This window comes from Sphaerodactylus townsendi, linkage group LG05 (genome assembly GCF_021028975.2).
Source record: "Sphaerodactylus townsendi isolate TG3544 linkage group LG05, MPM_Stown_v2.3, whole genome shotgun sequence".
In the NCBI taxonomy this organism is placed as follows: Eukaryota; Metazoa; Chordata; class Lepidosauria; order Squamata; family Sphaerodactylidae; genus Sphaerodactylus; species Sphaerodactylus townsendi.
The window spans coordinates 15553332-15569117 of NC_059429.1; the positions used below are offsets into that span (position 1 = coordinate 15553332).

At 48.0% G+C, this 15786-nt stretch overlaps 1 protein-coding gene across 1 annotated transcript in view; it reads left to right on the forward strand.

Annotated features, from left to right (window-relative positions):
• Window positions 1-946: 946 nt before the first annotated feature.
• The window catches only part of LOC125432792 (lysine-specific demethylase 4B-like), a 136351-nt gene continuing 121511 nt past the window's right edge, over window positions 947-15786 (forward strand). Inside the window, exons 1-3 of the mRNA XM_048496731.1 lie at window positions 947-951; window positions 10589-10595; window positions 11417-11422. The gene's annotated coding sequence lies outside the window, so the exon portion shown is untranslated. The remainder of the gene's footprint in view (window positions 952-10588; window positions 10596-11416; window positions 11423-15786) is intronic.

Consider the following 15786-nt stretch of genomic DNA (forward strand, 5'->3'; position numbering starts at 1 on the left):
TTCCCATCAGCCCCTGGCAGCATGGCCAATTGGCCATACTGGCAGGAGCTGATGGGAATTGTAGTCCATAACATCTGGAGTGCCAAAGGTTCGCCACCACTGGCTTAGAGTGATGTAACACTCTACAGGGACTGCAGTGTAAAAGATTTTGAACCCACTCTCTATTGAGGTCTCAGAAAAATCTATTGACTTCCCAGAATGTGAGCAACAATGTCTTGTGCCATTGCCGCATCTGCTCCTGGCTCCTTTCGCCTCTCTTCTCTCTCACATACAGTAAGGGATTGTTGTTTGAACATAACTGAAGCGCCTTGTGTGATTCTTTTTGTCCTATCCAAATCTGCTCTGTGGTTGCTGTTGCTTGGCCTCAGAGTCCAAGGAACTGATGGGGAACTGAACATGTGCCCCCAGACAAGCTGCTGGATGCCTTGAGGGCTCTTTGGAAGCCTGAACATCTGTTTTCTTAAAGGGGCGGAAAGGATGCAACCCCTGCTGTTGGAGGTGGGTGCTCGGAGCTTTCCCTCCTCCACGAGTCTACACTGAGCTCAGAGTTGTCTTGGGCAGTGTTTCTGCACCCCAAGACTGCCTATAGCAGGGGTCTGCAACCTGCGGCTCTCCAAATTGGCCATGGCGGCAGGGGCTGGTGGGATTTGTAGTCCATGAACATCTGGAGAGCCACAGGTTGCTGACCCCTGGCCTATAGTGTTCGGATTGTCTGTCCCTGGGCACGTTTACATCTTACAGAGACTGAAATAATGACTTTTTGTTTTCTTTGTCATTGGGGATAGGGCATGTCGGTATTTGTTTCTTCCACGGGTCAGTTTGTTTGGCGTGGGTAAATCTGCCCGAAGACAGATGGCGAACTCTCTGCTTGACTCCTGGTCTCCAGCATTTTAAAAGTGCGGCTGTTCCTTTCCCTTTGGTTACTGTTCCTGATTTCAGTAATTATAGCATGTTAAAATCCGAACGGGGCTCTCCTCTGCCTAGACCTTGTGCAGACACTGTGAAATTGACTTTCGTACTTTCCAACACAAGTCGGATGGGAGTGACATTTTCAAAAGCCTGCTGGTTGAACCCTTTGCTCCGGGAGAAGGAAGGCTGCAAGGAAGTTGAATAATCTAATCGCTGCTTAATTGTTGTCGTGTTGGAGCGGCGAGCGAGGATGAGAGGTGTTAGTGCTTTCTCGAGCTCTACCTCTTTGTAGGACAGTTATCAACACATTTGGAACGACTGTTTTGAAATCTGTGGGAGAAGACAAGCCAGGTGAAGGAATGCTGACGGCATTTGGGGGCGTTGAATCCAGGGATACATGGATGTTCGTAACACCAACCTATTTTAGTTTCCCCAAAAAATGTTACCTTAGCATTACCCTAGTTTTTGGCACGTAGGGTACATCAGGTTCCCCCACAGATTAAAATAGGAGGGCTCCCTTGCTTAAAGAGAGAGTGTATGTTCCCCAGAACAGCGGGCCAACTACCTCCTTTGCAGTTGGATTAATAATGCTTCCTTGTGCTGCTGTTTGCCAGGTTGGTCGCACCTGCTGCCTGTATTGCCAGAGTCCAGGAATCGTAATACAGTGCTCCTGTTTTCTTAGGGAAGATATCACTGCTGCATACTGACATAAAGGTGGCACTTTGTGTTTCTGCATGAGCCTTTTCCAACCAACGTGGCACACAGTGGCAGATCCATCCACCATTGCATCTTTCTTCCGCAAAGCACGCTTCAGCCCCTCTTGGAGCATGTATGGCTTGGTGGTTGCCTCTTTACCTCATAGGTCAGTGGTGGCAAACCTATGGCATGGGTGCCAGAGGTGGCACTCAGAGCCCTCTCTGTGGGCATGTGCAAATAGTCTCCCCCCACCACATCTAGGCTGGCCTGGGCCACTGGGCTCGTTTATTAGCATTAAACCTAAGACCTAGTTTTGGGGAAGCAGTGTAGGTAACCCTGTTAAGCGCTGTTAAACCCCACTGATTTTCATGCGGAGAACTAAAGCACGATCCTTTACCTGGGAGTAAGCTCGGTTGCTGGCAATGGGGCTTGCTTCTGAGTAAACTCTCCTAGGGTCGTGATTCACCCATTGGAAGAGTTGCATGGTTGCTTCAAAGCAAAGCCACCGACTACCACCAAGCTTACTCCTGAGTAATGCATGTCTCGGAGGCAACCTTTTTTTTCTAAACTAAAACCTCAGTATTCAGGTTACATTGCCGTGTTGGGACTTTGCGATAAAGAAGTGGGTTTGGGGTTGCGGTTTGGGCACTCGGCCTCGAAAAGGTTCGCCATCACTTTCATAGGTTGTTGTTCCTGAAAGAAGAATAGAGACGGTTCAGCAGAGAAGGTTGCGGAGGGTGGGGCATGTGTGTGTACAGCTTTGCAGCTCAACTGTATGATCAGGTGACATTTCTGGAATAATTACTCTGCCACCAGTTCCTGCTCCACTTGGACAGAAGTGTGACTTCCTTTTCTAGAAGGAAATCAGGGATGGCTCAAAAATACCTCTCTTGTGAGACACATCTAGTCCTAGGGCAGCGATGGCGAACCTTTTTGAGACCAAGTGCCCAACTGCAACCCAAAACCCACTTATTTATCGCAAAGTGCCAACACAGCAATTTAACCTGAATACTGAGGTTTTAGTTTAGAAAAAGCAGTTGGCTCCGAGGCGCGTGTTACTCGGGAGTAAGTTTGGTGGTAGTTGGGTGCCCAGCAACCCAGCTCAGCCTAGATATGTGTGTGTGTGTGTGTGGGGGGGTGATTTTCTGCCTCCACACATGACAAACTCTGTTCGTGCATGCCCACAGAGATGGCTCGGAGTGCAGCCTCTGGCATGCATGCCATAGGTTAGCCACCAGGATCCTAGGACATTGTAAACAATGTGAAAGAAAGAGGTACTTTCCTGAATAGCCCCTTAAAAAGTATGTAGAATGTTGTTTAACTGTTCATATGTGCAGTGGTAAATGGAGACTGGCAAGATGATTTGCAGAAGACCATTGTTTTTCACCCTGGCTAAAACGGGAGTAAATAGAAAATTAAATGCAATATTTAGGTTAAATATTAGATACAAGCAGCAAAGCCCATTGTGAGGGAGATGCAGTGGACTGTAGCCAAGGGTGTGTGAAGAAGCATTTACCAGGCTGCTCCACCGGCCTGGGCACCCTGCTGGGGTGGAGGGGGAGACTGGAGGGCTACTCGTGACCTGAGCCCTGCTGTTGGGGATGGGCTACTGGGTCTTGCTGCTCGGTCGGGGGTAGTTGGGCAGGAGAGGGGATGGATTGTTGCCCCCCAGAGGGCAAGGAGGACTCCCTTCATGAGTCCTGCTCACCGATTGGTGGAGGATTTGTTGTCGCAACATTCCGTCACTTAGCCCTTTATTGGTTAGGATGACTTTGTGTTCCAGCAGCAGTTCGACATTGAAAACAAATTCTTAGGGAAGCTATGCCAGTCTTAGGGGTGGTGGTGGACATTTCCTAGGAGGACTGGGCAGGGATTGGCCCTGTGTTCCATGAGGCATGACAGTCCCTGACAAACACCAGGGGTTGGGATGCATACAAATCCTTAGGCGAGCTTCTGAGTTTTGTAATCTGGTGGAGGTCTATTTGTGGAGGTGCGAAGACTAAATTGAAAGCCCAGGGTGATAACTCTTTGGAGGCTGTTGTTGTAAATACACGAATGGTTACAGGAGGGACCAATTAAGTAGCAACAGGGAGAACCAGTAGAGAAAACAAAAGTTTTGCCAAAGGCTGCTGCTTTCTGATGAGAATAACATTTTGATAGTGTGCATTGCATTTGAATCAGGCATAGTATATTGGTCCCCCGTACAAGATTTAGCATATGAACTAGGTCGGAGATTCCTTCTTGGGCTCTTGATGCCCGTGCTAGTCCATCTCTCTCTCTGTGACTCGTCTGCCTTGTCATCTTTGACAGGTTTTCTGACTCGGTCCTTATACTCTGAAATGGCTGATCTGTTTTTCTCTCACTTGACACGGATATTTAATTTTTAAACTTACCAGTCCTCTGCTTATTTATTTTCATTGTTCTTGATAATAATTCTAAGCCGTTAGAGGAGAAAATTGTATTCAGAAACACTGTTTCACACTTTATTTGTTTGATGATGTGGAGTGATAGAAAATAACACATTTGCTTGCTTTTATAGTCTGATAATTATTCACATCCATCAGGCCCTTCCAGGGGAATAAACAAAGCACCAAGAAAATGGTACTATTAATAGCATTCTCTTCAGCAAGATCGAGGGGGCTCACGGGACTGTCCAGCTAAAGTAGTCCAGGAAAGCAAATGCAGTTTGGGGTCTCTGGCCAACAGGATTTTTCTGTCTGGAGCACCCTTCAGACAAAACATGAGAAAGGTGATGGGGGGGGGGGGTATGTGTGTACCTGTGCATGATAGAAAGAGAGAGTGCAAAAAATCTTTGCTAGTGACTAGATCAGGGACCAGCAGCCTAGATAACTACAATTCTCATCAGCCTCTGTCAGCATGGCCAATTGGCCATGCTGGTAGGGGCTGATGGGAATTGTAGTTCCTGAACATCTGGAGAGCCGCAGGTTCCCTACCCCTGATCTAGTTCAATCAAATTAAAATAGTATATATATTTTCATAGTCTTTGTGCATCACAGTGAAGGGCTTTGCACCCCTATGGAGCAACAAACTCAGAAACTTCTAAAGCACGTGTGTCAAACTCGCAGCCCTCCAGATGGTATGTTATGGACTACAGTTCCCATCATCCCTTGCCAGCATGATGCTGCCAGGGAATGATGGGAACTGTAGTCCATAACATCTGTAGGGCCACGAGTTTGGCACCTATGTTCTAAAGCTACAATTTAGGCAGGAAAATTCTCTCCTCCAGAAGTGTAGACTTGGTCCGTGCATGCTCCGGGGGGGTGGGGGTTGGGGGGGTTGGGTTGTTCCTTTACCACTCAGTTCCTTTTCACCTACCACAGAATAAAAACGTGAGGGATCTCCTTAATTTCGTGAACTCACCTGGGATGGTTTCTAATGTTGTCATCAGCAAAGAAGGGCTGTTCATAAACTGCCTGCTCACTACCTTAAGAAAGCAGATCTGCCATACAGGGCTTTTAACACGAGACCAGCAAAAAGAGCACAGGGTTGTGGATACAACATGCAGCTCAGGGTACCGTGTCCAGAGTTAACTCTGGTCATACCAACCCTGGCTGCGGAGCAGAAGCTTGTGAGAAAACGCCGCAGTTGATGCCTTCATAAGCCTTGCTACCCTGTTTCTCCTAAAATAAGACATCCCCTGAGAATAAGACATAGTAGAGGTTTTGCTGAAGTGCTAGATATAAAACATCCCCCGAAAGTAAGACATAGCAAAGTTATTGTTTGGAAGCATGCCCGTCGAACAGAACACCAGAGCATTCAGCTGTGGAGCGGAAAAGTAAGACAGCCCCTGAAAATAAGATGTAGCGCATCTTTGGGAGCAAAAATTAATATAAGACACTGTCTTATTTTCGGAGAAACACGGTAGCAAGGGAGGAGGAGGCGGTTTCAGTTGCTTCTTGAGGAAACATAGGCCAAGAGGAGAGTGGGAGCTGGAAGGCTGTTGGGTTGCTAGGGGCAACCCAGGAACCTGGACTGGCAAGTCTGGAGCCAAGGGAGTGGGGAGCTGGCAGGCAAGACGAGGCGCCAAGATTTGAGGACTGAAACTGATGAAAGCTGGCTACATCTGGCAGTCTGAAAATAGCTGTGTGTGGAGTGAGAGTCTTAGTTCTTCAGTCTAAAAGAGGAAGCATTGTTGATGTCTTAATCTCCCCGATAGCTGGGAGGGGGCATTTTTTTCATGGGGGGACACTTTTACAGAGGCCATGAAGTATCAGTAGGGAGCTGCATCTGGAAGAAAGGCAGCCCACACCATGCTCTGCAAACATATGACTTTAGTCCGGTGGTTTCACTGTTATCAAGTCCGATATCCAGGTAATCCCACCTATGGTGATTGTATGAGAGTGTTTCTGTCCAAATACTATGCTTCTTTTTGTTTACTACGGAACTTGTTTTCTGCCGGCAACATCCGTTTTCTCCTCCCTCTCTGGTGGCAAAAATTAAGATACACACACTGTGTACGGGGTACCCAGGTATGGGGGTTTGCATCTCTTTCAAGTATTAGGTATACTTTGCATTTTTTTCTTATAGAAAATGAAGACATCCATAATTTTAAATCTCATGAATATTTGATTCTTTATTTGGTTATTTTATGAGGTCACGTGGGACCATTTTATATGTTAACTAAGTAATACGTGATTCATTTTACATTATTAAAGCAGTGAAATGTGATGTCAGTTTTCTCAAACATTTACATTAAAAATAAAATAAAAGACACACTATCCCCACCCCCACGGCGTCAGAGATTTTGCATCTCTAGTGCAGACAAATTTGGAAGCCTCACTGTCTTTTACAGGATCTCCTTGACATACCTGGGTTGGCTACCTCAGGCCTCAGCTAAAGAATCCCACGCCTTTGCAGGGTTGCATTCCATCTGCAGCCACCAGAGGGTGCAAGAGGGTCAGTTCAGGTTCTCAAGCTTACACCATTCTCCTTGCTCCCCCAGGTATGCAGGTGGGAGAAATCCACCCCTTGTTCTGGCCCTGGGGAGGGGTGCACCGCCCAACCAAGGCAGCCCAGAAAAAACAGTGGCTGCCTCCTGCCACAGGGATCAGTGGTTCCCACAGGGCCTTGAATCCCAGGACAGAATCATCAGGGCAAGCTAAACCCCTCCCAGTCGACTTCCAGGTAGTGTGTCTAATAGCAACAGCCTCATCCCAGCGAGGGCACACAGCAAGCGTGGAGCCATGCTTCCCTTGAGAGATCAGCGATGAAGAAGGAGCGAGTCTCCCAGGGCTGTGCTGTAGAATGTGTTGCTCTCTGTTTGACAGATGCGGGGTCTCCTCCCCCAGGTGTGAGTGCTAAGAACAGAATATCTTGGTTGCGCTCCAGCTTTTCCAGAAGGTCTGAGCTATATATAGAGCAGCTATCGCCATCAGAAAAATTCTCAGGAATTGTGCTCCGTATTTTTGTGGACTGGAGAGAGATTTTGGGCAATGGCGAACCTCCGAATGTCTCTTGCCTTGAAAACCCGATAGGATTCCCATAAGTCAACTGTGACTGAACAAGAAAGTGTTGCTGTACTACTCAGATTCATAGTTGTAGTCTTGTGGCACAGCGAGGCGCTGGCCGTCATCAGCCTTATGGAGACTTGCCTGCATATACCCATCCTTCCTCCTCTTCAGAGGTTTTTACCTGGACAGTAGCCTTCAGTTGGTCTGGCAACAGCCCAAGGGGCTTCTTGACGTGTAGAGCAGTGGTTCTCAACCTGGTTGTCAGGACCCCTTTGGGGGTCGAACAACCCATTCACAGGGGTCACCTAAGACTCTCTGCATCAGTGTTCTCCGTCTGTAAAATGGATAAATATTAGGGTTGGGGGTCACCACAACATGAGGAACTGTATTAAAGGGTAACGGCATTAGGAAGGTTGAGAACCACTGGTGTAGAGGTATTCTGGGGGGGGGGGGGGGGGTGTCTAGCTCTGGGATCAGGGATCATTCGTGTATCCCTGCCTCAGGGAACGAAACTGCCAGTGTGCTTGCCAACTCAGGAGCGGGCCTATTGGGATATTATAGCCAACACAGTGTAGTGTTACAGGAACATTTTTTTTCTTTCCAGGTGCAACCAGGTGCTCTGACTCCCAAGTCCAAGCAACCCTCACCCAAGGGAGATGATAGAGTTGATCAGAAGAAGTCTTCTTTAGGAAGATTATCTGCAAAGGCCTGTTAATTTGGTCCTGTGCATCCTGAGTGCAGTTCTGCAGAGCGCACCTTTGCTGACCCATAGGGTCCAGTGATCTCCTGTATCTGATCTGTACAGTGGGTGAGGTAGTACTTAAGCCCCACACAGTAGTATCTTCTCCACTACCTTTTCAAGATCATCATGAAGGGAAATGTCAAGGTCAGTATTTTAGATTCTCCCTGCCAGAGCAAGGGGTAGTGGCCCCAGTAGCTCAGTTGCTCCAAGGGGGTCTGCAACCTGCGGCTCTCCAGATGTTCATTGCCCATGCTGGCAGGGGCTGACTGGAATTGTAGTCCATGAACTTCTGGAGAGCTGCAGGTTGCAGACCCCTGCTCCAAGGGGATATAATTAATACCAGCTTAGTTCCAAAACCATTCAGGGATCAATCTGATGGGGCAGAAGGCCACAAGTCAAGGAAAACATGACCAGGAAGCTGAAGTAGCCAAGGCAAGGCAAAGAGAGTCAGTTGGCTAAAGATCGGAGCTATTGGATTAACTCTTTCACCCTCAAATATGTCAGAATTTTATCTTGGTAATCTCAGACAATATCTGTCTCCCTAGCCCATGTAAACAGATAGGAAGGAATCAACCCTGTCCCACTTCACCAGTGTGAGCACCGATGGATCTGATTCGAGATGTGCAGAGCATATTTCAGTGTTCAGGACATCCATGCTCCCCAGCTCAGCAGGTGGATGGTTGACCACAGTAAGATGTTCTTGAAGCCGGATACATTTCAACAGGTTTTGGAGAGATTCAGGACTCCACAAGCAAACTGTCTTTCATCCTGCCCTGTTGCCTAAAGGTTCCACATGAAGGACCAGGTGCAAAACGGTTTGATGCCTTGACATCAACCTGCCTAGAGGGTCTAATGGAGCCTTTCCTCCCCTCCTTTTTTGTTCTGAAACCTCTGAGGAAGTTCAAATGCACGGCGGCCACTCTGGGCTGCTTGACACCTCCTTAGCAGTGGCCTAGGAGGTTAAGAGCTCGTGTATCTAATCTGGAGGAACCGGGTTTGATTCCCCGCTCTGCCGCCTGAGCTGTGGAGGTTTATCTGGGGAATTCAGATTAGCCTGTACACTCCCACACATGCCAGCTGGGTGACCTTGGGCTAGTCACAGCTTCTCGGAGCTCTATCAGCCCCATCTACCTCACAGGGTGTTTGTTGTGAGGGGGGAAGGGCAAGGAGATTGCAAGCCCCTCTGAGTCTCCTGCAGGAGAGAAAGGGGGGATATAAATCCAAACTCCTCCTCCTCCTCTTCTTCTTCTTCCTCTTCTTCTTCTTCTTAGCCAAACATGCCAGGATTCTCCAGCTTAGCGGAGAGGGGCTTTTTTTGGACACCACGGAGGATTTCAGTGTTTTCCCAGCATGCTCTTTCAGGGCTCAGTCTGGCATCTAGATCAGTGGCGTAGCGCCAACAGGGTGGGGTCGTATGATGCCCCGGGCAGCACTGTGGCAGGGGCGTTCCAGAGGCGGGGCAGGCAACACCGTGGCAGGGGTGCAGGGTGTGCGCATGCCCCAGGCCCAGTTCCCCCTCACTCCGTCCCTGATCTGGATGCAGCCTGGCATCATTTTATCATTTAAATGCAGAGTGCCTGTAGTTGACCGAAACGACTCCTTCCTCAGAAGTGCTCCATTTCTAGAATTTACATTCCTCCTTGGGAGTCCCATGTCCGCTGATGTAACTGGAAGAGACTTGACACTTTCACAGTCAGTATTCAGCATTCCTTTCTTTCTCCATCATTGTAAATGCCGATGAACAAGAGGATTCAACTTGATCCCTAGAGTCATGCGGAGCCCTGACTTGGGTGATGCAGGCTACCCTCATCTTGGAAGCTAAGCAGGGTCGGATGGGAGACTTTCCCCAAATTGTGACTTCGCGCAAAGTTTTCTCTGTATCCTTGCCTGGAAAAACTCTCCACTGCCGTCTGCTCGGGTGCCTAGAGCCGTTCTGCGGACGCTCGGGGATTTTAAATTGTTTGTTCGTCTGCCTCCGACATGAGAAATCTGTCCTTTCACCTCCTTGGCATGATGAACCTCTTTTCCAGAGGGGGGTTTGCATGTGGGGGGGCGGCCGATCCATTAAAGCAAATGATTTAATGAGATGAGATAGGCGGCGGTGCACTGCCTGGGCCTTGCTGCCACCCTAATGGCAGGGTTTCAGAGCGCTGGCAGAAATGATATTTCTGGGTATTTGAACATCTCCCTCTTGTTTTGACACCTCGCCTTGAGGTTAATGAGCAAACAGTTTGATCTTCCCTGACATTTTGACTCCTTCCCTGAGGACAACCTGTTATCACTGTCTCTCTCCTAGAGCATGGAAACTGGAGAACTTAAAACGGAAAATTAAATTGCTGCTTGGCAAGAGGCAGGTAGAGCAGGCTGGGGAAACGAGCCCCGTTGCAGTGAGCGTGGAAGCAGCTGCTGGGGGAAACAGCCCTGTTGTTCTAGCTCAGGGGTCTGCAACCTGCGGCTCTCCAGATGTGCATGGACTACACAATTCCCATCAGCCCCTGCCAGCATGGCCAATTGGGATTTGTAGTCCATGAACATAAGAACATAAGAACTAGCCTGCTGGATCAGACCAGAGTCCATCTAGTCCAGCACTCTGCTACTCGCAGTGGCCCACCAGGTGCCTTTGGGAGCTCACCTGCAGGATGTGAAAGCAATGGCCTGCTGTTGCTGCTGCTCCTGAGCACCTGGTCTGCTAAGGCCTTTGCAATCTCAGATCAAGGAGGATCAAGATTGGTAGCCATAGATCGACTTCTCCTCCATAAATCTGTCCAAGCCCTTTTTAAAGCTATCCAGGTTAGTGGCCATCACCACCTCCTGTGGCAGCATATTCCAAACACCATATTCCAAACATCTGGCGAGCCGCAGGTTGCAGACCTCTGTTCTAGCTTATTCCTGGGCACAGGAAGTCTGGTACACATGAGAGCAAAGCCTCTGAGAGGCTGGCTTTTAACTCTCAACTCTGTGCGCCTGGATTCATCTCACCGTGGCATGCCTCTGAAGAGGCCGGCCGTAGATGCGGCTGAAATGTAAGGAGCAAAATCTACCAAACCACGGCCACGCAGCCTGGAAAACTCACAACAGCCAGTAATTCAGTGACCGTACTTTCTCAGTCTCTGAGTGCTCTCGCCGTGCACTGGGTGCGGATGACAGTACCGGCCCGCTGTGCAGGGTTGTCATGAGGATTACTGAGCCGGTGCGTGTGGCGTCCGTGCACGCTTTGAATCGTGACAGAAATGGCAAAATGTTGTTCGTTTTCATCGCAGTAATTGATAACAGACACATGTTAACTGGGAGCGCAGGGATTGCAGAAGGAGGCCAACGTCTCGTTTTATTTCGGGCCGATGGACGTTTCAGAGATCACAGGCAGACTGTGAGGAGGGAAATCTCCCGAACAGCAGGCAGCCACGAAAGCATGAAAATTTGTATCTGGGAGAAAAACCCAATTCAAACATGGGATTATATTTTCTGGTTTGTGGAACCCTTTCAGCATGCAGCTGGATTCTTTGAAGAACATCAGAAAGAAGCTTGCAAAGAAAAACGAGAGTAAAATAATTTCAGGCGTCAGCAATCCATTTCTTAGGTTCTGCTTTACAGCATGAAAGACCGGGTCCTTAGATGCCAACGTGAATTCTTAGGAAGCTGGGCAATTGGGCTGCTACATTGCTCTCTGTTGAGAATGATTGTGAGTTGGAGGCTAAAATATTTAAGAAAGCTTTATTTGGGGACTTGACAAGTGTGCAGTCTTGTCTCTCAAGTGCCTGCTGTGTATTGAGGATGCAGACGATCCTGTGTATGGTATAGTGCAGTGTTTCCCAACCTTTTCGAGGTCAGGGTACCCTTGACCTCACTCTTCATATCTCACGGTACCCCTGCCGCCACCCTCCACCTTCTCCCATTGCCCCTGCTTGCCACACACCCCACCTTCCCCTCCCAGGGTGAAGGGTAGCACTGGGGGGGGGGGGGTGACTGCTGACCTTGTGGCAGGCCCTGCCCCATGGGCCAGCTCCATGTCCTTGCTGGCGCCGGTGGGAGACACCACAAAAATGAGGGGGGGAGGCGGTAGTGTTGCCACATGCTCACAGCACCCCAGGGTACCAGGGAACCCTGGTTGAGAATGGCTGGTATAGTGTTTAAGAGCAGGTGCATTCTAACCTGGAGGAACCCGGTTTAATTACCTGCTCTGCCACTTGAGCTGTGGTTGCTTATCTGGTGCATTAGTTTAGCTTGTGCATTCCAACACATGCCAGCTAGGTGACCTTGGGCTAGTCACAGTTCTTCTGAGCTCTCTCAGCCCCCCCCCCCCACCTCACAGGGTGTTTGTTGTGAGAGTGGGAAGGGAAAGGAGATTGTAAGCCCCTTTGAGTCTCCTTATCAGAGAGAAAGGGGGGATATAAATCCAAACTCTTCTTCTTCTAAGTAAAACCCAGAGGCTTTGATTTCCTCTCTGGGTTTCTGATCTTGTGTGACTGGTTGGTTTGTTTTTGTTTGTTTTGTTTTGTTTTTTGAGGTTGGTTATGGCTTGGCTGGTTTCATTCCCAGAACAAAGACTGGTTGACTGAATTTGGTGATTGAGAAAGAGACTGACACTTGATAACAAAGACTTGAGATTTGCTTTCTTTAGCTGTGGACACCGGGCTCTGATCATTGCCCAAATGTTTTAGATTGAACATGATGTAGAGTTTTCCTGAATTGTACAAAGTTGCCCAAGGCAGGTGCTTTCTTCATCACTAGGGAATCTTCAAATGGGTTGCCATCTCCAACTCCTTGAACCTCCTGGAGATTTGGTGGTGGAGCTCGAGGAGAGTGGGGGTTGGGGAGAAGAGCGGGCTCACTGGGGCATAATCCCATATCGTCTATCCTTCAAAGCAGCCATTTTCTCCAAGGGAACCAACTTTGTCATCAGGAGCCATAGTTCTGGGAGATCTCCAGGTTCAAACCTGTGGATACATCTCTTTCCTCCCCCCTGCCCCAGTTTCTTAGTCATTAGGGGTGGGAGTAAGCATGGATTTGATTGATTTCTGTGCACACATCCTGATGCATAATCTATGATTTCATACTCGAAAAGCAGCTGTTGGCCAGCCTAGGTTCAGTTCAGCTTCTCGACCAGTCTTCATTTTGTTGTCAGTAACGGCAAAGAACGTGCTGGTAGCTGAGGGGTCAGACTGGGGCGTTTTACTTGTCCTCGGCTGAGCACATTAATGCAATTTGTTGGGTTCGTGGCCAAGCAGCTCCTTCCTAATTCTCTCCGTGGGACCCTCCTGTAGAACTTGGCTCACGGCTGCCACAATCTGCAGTCTCCGATAACGTAAGAACCATGTTCCAACATATTAAACTTTTAACATTCTCAAGATTCAATTAATCTTATCTTTACAACTCCCAATTATAGGCACTAATTAAGTGAAAGTAGCGGAGTCGACCAAAGGATGTAGCATTAATCATCGGCTGCGTTGTAGCCATAAGTTAGTTCTTTCCGAATCCTTCTGCGTATTCCCGAAGGAAGAGAAAGGTTCATTTCCTGCTTTTTTTCCCCTCTAAAGGGTTGTTAATCCCACAAAAGATTGTTTGGATCGGGCTTAATTTAATAATTTGTTTCATGTTAGTGACAAATGCTTCTTTTTTAAAAAAAAAAAAAGCAAAAGCTACCCAAGCTTTATCGGAGACGAGCAAAACTATATTATTTGATAATAGCCCAGTCTAAAGGATCCTTGCTGCAGCTTCAGTTAAAAGGGTTGTTGGTCACAATAATACATTTCTTATTATTTTATAAGATTGGCTGTTACATGATGTTTTTCTGTTTCTGGAATTTCTATTTTGTTGTGTTTCTGTTTTAAGTGCCCAGTTGAAATCACGTTGAACACTGTGCGATTTTTCTTCCTGGATATCCTTGTACATTACATTATTTGTCTTGAGACTACTTCAGAGGGGAAAAAACCCTCATGCTTGTCTAGAGAGGAAATTCGAGATTCAATTTCTATACATTCATTTGAGCTCTCAAGATAAGTGGCTATTTTCAGAGTGTGAGGTAGGTCTCTGTTATGGGGGGTTCAGGAGGTTATGAAGGGACACCCACAGACCTGGACTTGGGTGTTGTCCTATCAGGTGGGGAGCTGGCGTTTCTGAGAATTGAAAGGCATTCTGGAATGGTTCTATCCACAGTTCCCAGAGGCAGAAACTAGGCAGGTCTTTTCAGTCTCTAGTTGGGGAGAGCATCCCGGCCTTCCTAAGTTAGTCTTCCTACGTCAGTGGTGGCGAACCTATGGCACGGGTACCAGAGGTGGCGCTCAGAGCCTTCTCTGTGGGCACGCACAAACAGAATGCCCCCCCCCCCCATCTAGGCTGGCCTGGGCCGCTGGGCTCCATTATTAGCATTAAACCTAAGATCTAGTTTTGGGGAAGCAGTGTAGGTAGCTCTGTTAAGCGCTGTTAAACCCCACTGATTTTCATTCGAAGAACTAAAGCACAATCCTTTACCTGGGAGTAAGCTCAGTTGCTGGCAATGGGGCTTGCTTCTGAGTAAACCCTCCTAGGGTTGTGATTCACCCGTTGGAAGAGTTGCACGGTTGCTTCAAAGCAAAGCCACCAACTTCCCCCAAGCTTACTCCTGAGTAACGCACACCTCGGAGCCAACCGTTTTTTCTAAACTACAACCTCAGTATTCAGGTTAAATTGACACATGTTGACACTTTGCGATAAATAAGTGGGTTTGGGGTTGCAATTTGGGCACTCTGTCCCGAAAAGATTCGCCATCACTGTCCTACGACCTTTGTGCACTCGTGCTAGCATGAGAGCTCTGAGGAAACTTCTCTTCCTGGCTTGACTGGAAGACTGAACCCCAAGGGATGCGGCTCCTTTTGGGGTATATTTTGTAGCCTTCCTCTTTGCAGAGGGGCCTGTGGTCTTGCTTGTCTCCCTTCTCCCTTCATATGATTTCCCAAGGCATATTTGCAAGACTGTATTCTTCCCTTTAAGCTGCAGGTCCTCAACCTTTTTGAACCCGTGGAATTCTGACATAGGTTAGTAGGTGCAAAACCAAGATGGCTGCCCAAGGAACCAACCACTAAATATCCAGTAGTGAGATTATGTACAACTCTAATAGTAACTCTTCAACATTTCAGGCAAAAGGTCTGCTGAACAGGATACCTTTGAAAATGAACACATTCTAAAAACATTTTCTTCCATACACAGCTTACCTTTCAGTCTTATGGGCAAGATCCTTTTGTGGGGTTGGCAGTGACTGCTGCCAAAACACTATTTTTAAAAAATCGGCACAGTCAATCAGATCTCCAGTGGCTGGCCTGAAGCCTGCTGAACAAAAGCTGTTATTGGGCTCCCTGGCACCCCAGGCGCTATGTTGGGAACTCCAGGTTTGAGCATACACTTCATGATTTTAGTCAGGTTTTAGGGGGTGTGCAGGATTTCCATGTAAGCATACATCTTCTCCACTGTAAAGGCAAGAGCAGGGGTCTGCAACCTGCGGCTCTCCAGATGTTCATGGACTACAAATCCCATCAGCCCCTGCCATGCTGACCAATTGGCCATGCTGGCGGGCTGATGGGATTTGTAGTCCATGAACATCTGGAGAGCCGCAGGTTGCAGACCCCTGGGCTAGAGACTTGCTTTGAAGAATGTAAGAGGGAAAGCGCAGCCTTTAAGAAAGCAGTACTCTGCTCTGTCACATTACAATGATGAAGGAACTGGACTATGACATCACAATGATGAAGGAACTGGACTATGACTCTTGTTGAAATATTGCATTGATCTGTTTCTTAGCTGTGAGCATCCATGTGGGCAGAGCAGGGTCCTTCCTAACTCAGGCAACGCCAACCACTAAGTTTATTATTCTTTGTTTGCATAATTCATTTCCTCCCTTTCTCCCCAATGCAGATCCAAAGCAGCTTACATTGTTCTCCCTCCATTTTATCCTCTCAACGACCCTTTGAGGTAGATTAGGCTGAGAGCATGCGACAGGCC